This window comes from Protopterus annectens, chromosome 9.part0 (assembly GCF_019279795.1).
Source record: "Protopterus annectens isolate FY-2018-M chromosome 9.part0, PAN1.0, whole genome shotgun sequence".
In the NCBI taxonomy this organism is placed as follows: Eukaryota; Metazoa; Chordata; order Ceratodontiformes; family Protopteridae; genus Protopterus; species Protopterus annectens.
This window is the reverse complement of record NC_056743.1, coordinates 1,179,678,520-1,179,690,681: the sequence shown is the minus strand read 5'-3', so window position 1 is coordinate 1,179,690,681 and position 12,162 is coordinate 1,179,678,520. Positions and strand designations below refer to the sequence as shown.

General features: G+C 39.3%; 1 protein-coding gene across 1 annotated transcript in view; it reads right to left on the bottom strand.

The window, feature by feature from the left end:
- CORO1B (coronin 1B) overlaps positions 1 to 9,250 on the bottom strand; it is a 626,540-nt gene extending 617,290 nt beyond the window's left edge. Inside the window, exon 1 of the mRNA XM_044084070.1 lies at positions 8,690 to 9,250. The gene's annotated coding sequence lies outside the window, so the exon portion shown is untranslated. The remainder of the gene's footprint in view (positions 1 to 8,689) is intronic.
- Between the last annotated feature and the right edge of the window lie 2,912 nt (positions 9,251 to 12,162).

The window sequence follows — 12,162 nt, the reverse complement described above, 5'->3', positions numbered from 1 at the left end:
ATGTTACCCTTATCTGTAACGGACAATAGTGCTAAACCAGGGAGTGAATTTGGGGTTTCCCATTCATCTGTCTAGATTACATTTGAATAGTGTAAGGAAAGTATTTTTATTAATCCAGAGAGGAAATCGATTCAAAGAAGTGGTGACCTCTGTGACACATATCTGTTCCTTCACTACGTTCTATTTATGTTGCAGAGAAAATTAGGATCTCTTGCATGGGTGTTTAGGTAACCACTGCACTTGCTGATGTGAAGTAGATCTCAACAGGAGAGTCTGCTGAGGCACAACTCAACAGCCTGTATGATACTGTGAAGAGGGACAAGGCTTGAAGATGGTTAGTGCAGGTTTTTGATTTAGGCCCTTGATTTTCTTGTTGAGAAAGTATTATGATCATTCAAGTTGTGTTAAATGTTTGGACAGGTACATACTGAAAGGGGCATTATGCTCAATGACCAGTCTAATTAAGTGCTGAAATCAGTGGAATGATCACATCCCTGGACCTAGACGCCACAGCTACGCAATGAAAAAGGACTTTCTTACAATAATGGATACACGGTGATTGAAGAACAGCTTGCTGCCCACATAGGCTCCCACATCTCTACTTGCAGGTTCAATTTTCAGGAGTGTGTGGTTGATGTGATAGTTACAGGGGACATCATACTTACCAAAGGAGACTACTATACATTTTTTAACATTCAGCTTTAGTCTATGGTTATGACACCAGCTACTTGCTTGGGAAAGGTCCTCTCAGAGGCTGTTGCTGTCCTCTGGTGGGTTTATGCTAACTTGACTAGTCATAAACCTTAACATTAGCTTTGAACTTCAAGAAGTAAATGCCAAAAAGGAGTGGCCCACGCAATGACCATTGGGTACACCGCTAATTAGAGGTCTTTAGGAGAAAGCAGAGCTATCTATTTTCATTTTCTGGGTTCTACTTATGAGCCAGCTTGCTATCTAGTAAGTTACATTGGGATTAACATTTAGCTGGGAGAGTGTATTCAACAATCCTGGAGTGCGGGATGGTGTCGAACACCTTTGCATAGTCTAGATATGTGGTGTGTACAAATGTTCTCAATTGCTTCAGCAATCTTTTTGAAGAGCTCAACAAGGTTAAACAGGCAGGATATGCCCTTGATAAGACCCACGTCACTTCACTTAAGAGTTTGCAGGTTACCTTGAGTCAAAAATTTGTAGATTACATACGTCCTTATTTACTCTAAAGCATGCAGTTATATTCCCTAATTCTAAAGCCCACATGACCTTTTACCTTTTAAATGTGGAGGAAATTATGTATAACAGTTCTGAAGAAGTTTGATTGTTATTAGGACTAAGCCTTTTTTCAGGCCAGTAGTACCTCCATCCATCCATAACCCCTTTCCCCCCCATTTCTGCATATAGGGTGGGGGTATCACTTCAACAGTAACAATCATCTACAGCCAGTGATTACACTGCCGGGTGGCTACCATTCTAAGGATAAGGTCTAAGGGATTTTTGTCTTTCCTCCTTTCAGTGAGAGAGGTTTTGAATACAAATCATTTGCAAATACCCTGCCATTTCCAATCACCTGTATGACTCACATCGCCTCTCTCTTGTGATTATGTGTATTGTCTGATCCTCTCACTTATATGGAGGGTTACATCACTTCTTATTTCATCTACCAGGTCCGTCCTATAAAACACGTATATTGCTATGCTTCTATCACAGTCACAATTTTTTTGCAACCATCACAGTATTGATACTGGTTCATCCATCAATGCCACCAGTTCAGGTACCTTTTTTTCCCTCTGGATTGTTGTCCTTGAAATCCTCTTTTTTTCTTAATCTGAATGCTAGACTAGATCACATCCCTCACAAATATATTAAAATAGACCATGTCTGCTGCAAATTTTGAGAGTGAGCATTATTACAGTTGCACTAATCACACTTGGGATACAGACTTTGGCAAACTCATTTACTATAACAAGTGCGGCCTAGTCCCCATAAAAATCAACATATGTGGTACACAGGGTGAACTAAACTACACCAACAGAGTTGTTGTTGTGTCTTTCAGCTTTTCCCGGTTAGGGGTCGCCACAGCGGAACTCCGGTCCGCTAATGATTGGCAGTAGATTTTTACGTGCTGAGTTGCTAGCTCTGACGCACAACCTTCAACAAAGGTACGCCCATTCACGCATGTCTCCACACAGAAGACACTCTAACTGAGAATCGAACAGGACAGCGTCTTACTGTGAGGCGACAACGCTGCCACAGCACCACCACCGCAGTAAACTACAGCAACAGAGTACACTATTCAAAAAGAAGTCTCAGCACCCACCACTGACAGCAGCATGCTTCTTCAAAGATCCACAGCTACACACCATCACTACATCCTCCCGCACAAGTTTCCATTACCTACAAAAACTGAACGACTCCACATACTTCTTCAGAAGACTAAAACCCAAAAAAAATGGCCAACCTAAAGGCTTACCAGCACTGGAAACAAAAACTGCCAAAACATGCAAGGAGGAAAAAAAAACAAAGAAACTTTAGCATAACAAAATTTTAATTGCTGTTTTCATAAAAAAGTTAATTTTTCTCCTTGCATATTTTGGCACCTCTTAAGAAGAGTTAGTATTAGTCCTTGTTCCAGTCCTTAGTTCAGACATTCTGTTATCACACCATTCTACTGACCACCTTCTGTCCCCACTGCCCCCTAGCTAACTCCTGGTACCTCACTGTATGGTTTAGCAAGCTTTCACAGCCAAGAGCTATCCATCAATAGCAATTTAAACTGGCAACCATTTGAAATGTCAGGACCCATTTCAGCAAAGTCAGAAATATAGAATCAGAATAGCTGAAAAAAAGGATGTAAACATACAAAGTCAGAGATTGACATGTCTCTGAATATCTCCTTTTCTCCAAGGTATGGTGAATGCAGCCCCCCCCCCCCCAAACATGGATCTCCAACAACAGAGACAAAATACAAGCAATGTATTACACGCCAGACTACCAACTGCAGAGCTAACAGTAGAACATGAACTAGTGCTGGGGACAATGCCAAACTGTGCTCGGACAGTCCTAAAACAGTCTGAGAATTATTTTACTATACTAGTACTCCCAAGGACAGCTTTGGAGAGTTATGCCTACTGAATTTATACAGTAAAAGGGTGGCTTTGTCATGAAGACAACAACAATCATTGACATCAGTAGTAGATGAAGCTATGAAAGATGGAAAAAAACTACTAGTTTATCACATGCATCTCAACGGCTATTCAACTTCCACACCAACCACAGCAATTGCAATACAATGTATGCTGGAATAATTCACAGCTGAGATTTCCTCATTAAGAAATGCCACGCATTACAGAAAGAATTCTTTCACTTACTTTATTAAAAATTACAAACACTACAATGCAGCTTGGGGAGGGTGAACACCAGCATAGTAACTGATGTGCTACAGTCTCCGCAGTTATTTTGGAATTTACTGTCTGGAGCGGAATTCACAAAATAACACTCACCTCTGGGGTGTGTGCCTTTAGTGAATGAAACAGGAGAAAGGTAAGCAAAAGCAATCTGAATGACTAATTAAACAAGCAGTAAACACACCCACACTTCTGCACTTAGGCATGTGCTAACCACAATTAAATGCATACGTAACACCTTACTGAACCTACCCTGTCAATCGTTCATTTGCTTTACAGACTTATGCTAGATTTACTTCTCAGGAGGAAACGTTACTCTGGGTACTGCTGCTGCTCTGCAGAAGACTTCATTACATCTTACAAGTAATATCTTGAAACAATTAAATTATTATTGCAACAGCATATTTTGATTCAGTCAATGGAATTATGGTACCTGGTTTAGTTTTCAAATGACATTGCACTCGTTCAAATAATTAGTAAGGAAGGATCATTGCCATCATAGAAACAAAACAACTCAAACATGCTACATTTATAATGAATGTTATGCTTATTAAAAAATTGTCAACCTTGTATCAGTCTGCTCTTGTCCATGTCTCTGTACCATTTTCTTCATACTCTGTAACCCAGAGAATGGTCAAAAAGGGGGCTACTTGACACCAGTCTGTTTACCCATTTGCTCATTCATCAAATAAACCTTCATCATTTTAACAAAAGTTGCCAAGCAAGCAAGAAACAAAATCAGACAAAGCCTGCCTACAACAAAAACTATGTAAACTCTCATTTGGTAAGCCAAACTCCCTTTTTATATCCCCCAAAACTAGATTCAACCTTCAACTTCATGACTCTATCCCCTTCTATCAAATTCCATACAGTAATGGCAACTGTGGGAGGACAGTCCGTCAGGAACTAGAACCAACTTAATTTCTAGAGAGAATATGGAGGAAAAAATGTCAGAGAGGGAGAGGATATGACCACAGACGGAGTTAAAACTTTTGAGATCTGCATGCTTTGAAAGGGTGCATCCCCTTCCTTTCAGTTTTAGCTCTTGAGCATCATAACTGCACTGCACAACTAAGCTGGCTTCTCCCTAAGATATAGTAATGCCACACACCAAAGTGAGAAAAATTATCACAACCACAGCTCATCTCTTTCTAGACACACTCACGCACAAATAGTACACATTCCCTTGCTCTAGTGACTGGCTAAAAAAAGAAAACAGGTTTATCCCACTTCATGCAGTACAGCTATGTCACTGAGTCAGTTCTGATGTATAGTCAAAAACTTGTTAAATTTCAGTGACTCCCAACCATGAAGAGAAATAAGTGACCCCATTGGAGGAAGATGAAATAGCCAAACAAGTTCTCAAATGATGTGCCGGAAACATGTACAATGAATGAGATTTGGAGAAGATGAATATGAGATTTAACTGTCCAAACTAAGGAGGGAATATCTTCTACGATTTCTCCATCAGCAATACAGCCAAGGGAAAATTCTAAATGTGTGTCTGACAGACGTGTACTTAATATGTCACCATTCTTCCGCAGGTCCATGCACCTCCATATATGTATGTACACAAGACACGGCAAGGAAACAAGAGGAGAAAAAAAGTTGAGTGAAGAATGCACACTTCAAGATAAGGGGATTACTACAGAATTTGTTCTTCTTCACAGTCTCAGCAAATATGAGGAATACTTTACTGAAGTGCTTTGGTCAGGACACATTTGATGAGAGAAGCGGGGGGACAGGCATGGCTGAGAACCTGGTAACAAATTCAAAAGCTTTATGAGTTGCTACACTAGCGCCACAATCACCTACTATTCGATAATTCAAATGTAGACACAAACCTGGCATTCCATTGTCAGCCACTGGACCAGACCATCGTAGCTACCACTCTAGGGATACTATATGTATTAAGTGTTGCTACTGTTTAACTGGCGTCATCCTAAACCCTGAAGTAAGGTCCAGCTTCTATGCTTTTGTGTGTCCATATAACGCCTAAATGCTGGTAACAGAAAAGGCAAGGCTCAAGAGCAACACAATCATTTTTGGGTAATGGGAGAAGCCAAGGCATGGCCTGGCTCAAATTAGTAGAAGGTAAATATGCCAGCCAGATGGGTGAAGCTGTCATTTTTCTGTTAATAAAGCTGAAATGCATTTCTACACTAAGCACTTAAAATAAAGGCAAGGTCAAAACCAATAAATGTATATTACCTCTGATTACAGTTAGTTTGCTGGACTGTTAAAAAAGCAGCTGTGACTCCTAGCTACCTCAAAAAATCAGCAAAGCAAGGTAGGGAAGGCCTTCACTGTTAGACCAATCCACAGTGAATGAGGAATATAAAAACAATGTCAGGGACAAAAACATAAGGATTAATGGCCTCGTGACTGAATATTTGTGGGACTAGACTAGACAGTTAGCTGGTAACAGACAGCTGTGCATAAAGAGGAGGCACATAATTACAGCAGCTCTGGTTTCTGCTCTTTCCATACATGGATACACCCAGGCTATGAAATAAGCTCAGGTTTATCAGTGAGTGACTACAACAAGTTGAGGTGCATGCAGACAGGATTATACCCTATCTAAGAATACTGTGCCCTACACAACAATCCACAGAGCATGCCGTGCTGGTCTAGCTTGTACAAGGAAAAGAATGCAAAGCCATCTGCCACAGCAAAGGCTAATTAAAAATAAGCAAAGGAGGAGGAAATGTAAGCAGATAGTATGAGTGTTGCCTAATATTAAGACTTTGAAATGGAGGTGTTTTCTGTTTTTAACTTTTCTGAATCCTTCAGCTATATTTACATTTGTCCTTAGCACTTCCCTGAAAAGTAAACACATGAATCACCACCTTTTCGTTGAAGTAATTTTCTACATCTCCCCAGACTCCGCCTTTCAGTTTCATATATCTTCTTCTTCCAAAGCTCCATATTTGGACTTCTTGTGCTCTGTGTCAGTACTTCCCCATACTTACAAGTGTTTAAAGGTCTCAGTTACGTCATTTCTCCTTTTAAGTTCTCCTACCATAGGCATACAAGGGTTCTCCACAATACCACTTGACTGTTGAAACAGACCGTGCATTAGTACTTCAGGACTCTCTCACCTGGAGTTTCTCATTTTCATTCAAAAAGACACAGCTGACAGTATTGGATCTACAACTCCTGCTGGGTACCTTCCAGCATCTAATACCCTTTTTGTTTATTCTAGTGTCAACCGTTCCAGACCAATGCGTCAGAGTATCCAACTAGCTACTCCACTGCCAAGCTGCATTGTATGTCCATCTTCTAGAAGGTCACTAAGATCACCTAAGACCTCTACCAGATAGTGGTACCCCTTCTCTACCCATAATTTACAGCTAGTATTTGGGTTCTGTAATCCAAACCACTACATTTTTTCATTCTGCAGTGCTTTTGTCCTAATCCTGAATGTACCCCTCTTTACCCACTTAGGAATAACAAGCTTAATGCAGGGGAGGTAAACAACCACTGTGAGAAAATGAACATGGAAGTAATTTGGAAAGCACTGCTGTCATTTATAACAGTGCTGATATCAGGTTCCCTCTCTTTTCTTACCTGCTGAGGGAGGGCTGTGTCATTTACTACCGGACTACTTTTACCAGTAATTACAAGCTGAAGGAAGCTTGTCAGGCTGTAAGAAAAAAAATGGACCTATGCTATTTACTAGGCAGACACAAAGATATACATTCTTTAAGTGAACCTGTAGTGTCAACTTATAAAAGAGGTTCCAGATGTCAACAAGAGAAAGGAAAATCACTGTGGTTTGAGGAAATAATAGATCTCATTATAGTTAGGCTCATATAAGTGACTTTATTACATCTAGGGATTGGTAAACTAATTTGAGTGGTCTGATTCATGGTATAGGAAGACTATTAAATAACTAAAGGGACAACAGGGCAGAAATTGAACGCAAATAAAATACTTAATAAAAAGGTTACAACTTTGTCCTCAACAGCAAAATAATGTTAGCTTCATACACTGTACTGTACTCCGATTTTCTCTTCTTAGACCTGTCATACACCTTCAAATAATGCTTGCCTTTCAGTGGATGCAACAGATGATTCAAGTAGTTTAAGAAACCACAAATTCTCACCAGGTTTTCTTGGTCAAATACTTTCCCCAAAATAATTCCTCATCCATCTCTATGGGGCTAACAAAGATACAAAAGTCAAAAATTTGCTGTGGAGAAAACAAAAACAGTCATCTAATACAAAGAAATATGAATGTTTTTAGCCCAAACACACACAATGACACATACTCTTAAATAAGCAGTCTTGTTAAAAGAGAACATTCTTATGCTAGAGTTTAACCACGTGCCTCTAACGGCATCTCTATCACCAGAAACCACAATAAAAGTGTCACATGCTCACAGCTGTCCTCTCAACCCTATAAAGCACAGCATCAAATGTTTCCACAGTCAATGATCAAAAAAACGGTTCATGATTATGCAGAGAGTCATCCATCTTTGCTTGCATTGCTGCATTATCTTTAAGGCCTTTCTGCTTCAGTATAGTACACATTCAGATATGCTGTTTTTAAATGGGGCAAAGTCATAATAAAGTAATGGCAGAAATTACACAGATTTAAATAACTTGATTAAATACAGCAGTCAAATGAAGGTAATGGGAATCAAACCCAGACATGATAAAATTTATTAAGATTGTCTGCAAGTCAGTTGACACTGTGAATTCCTCCCACACGGCTCTTAGATGGGACTCTGTCATGAATTCAGTACACAATATACATCTGCCCCATGTCCCTTGTTCTTAACATGCACATGAAAAAATAAAGTGTAAGCACATTTTTTTTACAGCTTCTGATCTCCTGCAGTCAGAACCAATACTGTTTTTTAAATTTCAGAATGTGCACACAGACACACAGGCTACTTGGTACCAGCAACTGAAAAATGCAGAATCCCATCAACAGACACATCATTATAACATTATAAGCATCAGCCAACTTCAGCTTCTAGCAAGAATTACAAAACAAGAAGAGTATTTTCTATCCAACAGCAATACTTAAGGTCAAAAGAATAACTAATAAAAATAAGACAAATATAATCTACCCTACTGCTGCATACAATGTTAGTCTGATATTCTTCACAAAAAATACTACATCAATCAGTTCTAAGTTTCTTGCGGAGCACAGCAGGACTTTAAGATAAAAGTGGCAAATGCACATAAACAACAACAGAAGAAACTTTGCCATTAAAACATGCAATTCCTTTGCAATACTAAAAAGTTTAAAAAAAAAACAGAAGTTTGTTTACTTACTTGGTCCTTTGCTGAAGATATGAACAGAACTTGTTTTTGAGATTGTTACACAAGCAGTGCAAAGGGAGGGGGGGTCTGAAAAGACTGGGGTGGAGGAAGAGTGGGTGGGTTATGCTTCAAAACCAAAAAAGAAAAGTACAGAATTTAAAAAGATGATGTGTAAATGGGAACAAGCAGAAAGAGGACAGAAGAACTATCTTAGGCTTGTGAGTGTGTGTGTGAGAGCGAGAAATTCAGGAAGGATTCATTGGGCAGGGCTGGTTTGCAGCATTGAGAGAGGGGGGGAGGGGAGCCAGCTAAAGGAGGAGGAGGAAAGCTGCCTATAGGACCAATGCAGCCGAAGTATAGGAAGTAGAGGAGGGAAAAAGAAACCAAGCAAGATGTGAAGTGAAAGATCCTGTCCGTATAAGGAACCAGAATGCCTAATGTGCTACCAATATGTAATTCGTTAACTAGCTTGTTCCCAATCCCTTAGTGTTGCTACAGGATGTCTGAAAGGAAATTCAGCTTCCCCTCCCCCTGAGATCATACTGAATTTTACTCTGGTTTCTAAAAACTGTAAACATTAAGGAATGCAAAGGGGGAAAAAAGGAAAGAAAAACAAAACTCCGGAATGATCTGTAGCTCTGTGCTCAGTTTTTTTCCTCTTCTCTTCTCTGTTTCAAATTCCAGCTTGCAAAGTCCACAGTAGAATTCTTCTTTACGGTGACATCTAGAGTCTAGGAGGAGTGCCTGTCTCTTTTTTTTCTTACCTCCATTGCAACTATCAGTCTGGGAACACACACAAAAAAAAGAGAAAACCGACTGAATACAGAGTTTGATAGAACCAGTAAATTTGGCCTTGATCAGGCTTTGTGCATACATGTGTAATGATTCTGCCGTTTCACTGTATCATTGCATTTATCAAGATTATGTCTCCAGAAGGGATAAAATAAAAAGGGTGGAGTACAACTAAAATTGAGAAAGATCTACACTGGTAGCGGTGTGAAAGAGACTTGAAACATCTGTGTTAGGGTTGCCACCTTTTCAAATGCCCAAAGTGGGACATTTTTTGTAGAAACGTCAAATTTTGCACGGCAAAACATACCCACAGCCAGTACAAAGGGCAGAACTTCCCTTTTTTGTCTAAATAAAAGCTTATTCTTGTAGCATTTTAGTTGCTTATTCTGTTTCTTATAACATTTAGGTGTTTCAGATACAAAATAGCTGTTTTATGCAGCTATTAAAGAAAATATAGGAAATATTTTTGTCCTAAAATCTCAGGACATTTGCCATTTTTTCAAATTTTTTGCAAGACACAACTGCCCAAAGGGGGACTGTCCCTCGCAAAGTGGGACAGGTGGTAACCCTAATCTGTGTATGTAAATCCCAGACAGGGACATGATCAAAATGCGCAGTTATCACAAAAAGCTGTACAGCAATGCTATTCTTGTGTACGGAAGGGGGTGCATTTCAAAGGCAATACAAAGAGCTACTTTTTCACAAGGAGAGTAGTGGATGCATAGTATATAGAATAGACCTACAAATGAAGTGGTGGGTTACAAAAATTGTGTGGTAAAAACAGAAGTGAGCTAGATGACTTGTCGGACTACCTACGATACAGGCAGGGATAGTTCAAGCATAGATCAGATGGTAGTTGAGTTGGTGGAAAATTATTGTGTAGGCAGACCAGGTTTTATTTATATATTTTGGGTGTGGGGCGACAGACGTTCCCAACAAAGTTCAGGTTGTATTGATAAAATTGGGAAAGGTCCATAAAAGGGTTTGAGAGTGTAGTATCCCTTACAAGTAGTCATTGTAGTAGAACAACAATCTGGAAGTGAGACAGCCCACCCATTTCATCAGTGGAGAGCACTAGATATGTTGATTTACTGAATACTTTGAACAGCTGGCTGTATGCAGCAGCAGCAAAATATTCCATAAGTTAAAGCAAAGTAGCAGGTTAGATAAAGTAGAAGAAAGCATGCAATAAGGTCAAACAGATATTATTTACTTATTTATTCATTTAACATCTGTAAATGGGTGAGTGGACTAAGCACAGAGACTTTTTCAGCTACAGCCCAAGCTAGAGGCAGTATATGGAGAATAAAAGCAATATTACATAGTTAGAAACAATACAGGTGATATGCTAGGCATGACATTTACAAATTCAAAGGAAGCAAATCTAACAGGCTATGTTATATAGAACAAATCTTAAAAATGCATACTGTATTGGGACAATAACATTCAGAATTATGGCCGAGTCTTCAGTCATATCCAAAGTACCTTCTAGTAATAGCTTGAAATGTTGGAACACACTTTAGTGAGTCCCATACTGTTGAAATTGAATGGCTGAAAAAACAGACATGCATATACTAAGTCCGAGATGACACTTCTCTGAATATTCTCTTTTCTCAGATGCATGGTGAGAATTAGTATATCTAAATTTAGGTGGTGTAGTGGGCTCACTCCCTTCAAAAAAAGGACGATGTTCGATATTCACTTATCTCCTACATTATTGGTCTGTTTTTTTTTGGAATGCAGTGTTTGGCATCATGAGTGCTGACATTTCAACAGGGAGACATACAGTTGTGTAAGTATTCCCATAACAGTAGATGTCCTCATAGATCACTGTTGCAATAGCCTAAGCTACATGAATTATATCCTTGCCATTGTATCTTCCATGCATCTAAACTACCACTGGCTCAAGCAGAGCCATGTAAAAAGGCAGTAGGGACACCAAAAAGATTCAGAGCTTTTTGTCCCAAGAAGGGATGCTTCAGCCCTGAAAGGAAAAAATGCTAGGAATAATCAAACAACAAGCAATATAACAATATACACGAGGGTATATGCATCTACATTTTGACTATATATTCAAAAAACAAAAAAGGGGGCTGGAGTGATGGAACAGCTATTGCAACAGAGATCTATTAGAACATCCACTATTATGGTAAGTTTGCTTACACAACTGTACTATATTCAACACTTAGATTACTGTTGCAGTAGCCTAAATTATGTGGGTAGATCACCACAGCTTGTAAATCTATATGGAATAGGAAGGAATTCAAGAATCCAGGAGCCCCAGGAGAATGGTCTTAGCAAAGCCTGTTCTGGACCTAAAAAAGGAATCCATTTTATAATGTTTTGGGAAAGTATGTACAGAGGACTTACTTTTAGAGTCTACCCCTTTTCAAAAAGCCACAAATGAAATCAAAGCCCTGGTAGAATAGACCCTAACCCTGCATGAAAGTGCTTATTATGGTGAGCATAACAGAAAGAAATTACATAGTTTCATAGTATAGTACTAGGCTATCTGCCCTAGGGCATTTATAAGCCTAGCCATAGTGTACGTGGCTTTCACCACCCCATGTAGTGATACAAAAGTGTACAAAATAAATTTAGTTTACTGTGCCTCTGTCTACTAATGACACAGAGATGACTCCCGGGATAAACCTACGATCACCCATCCACTCGTCAAGATTTCTCTTGAAGAG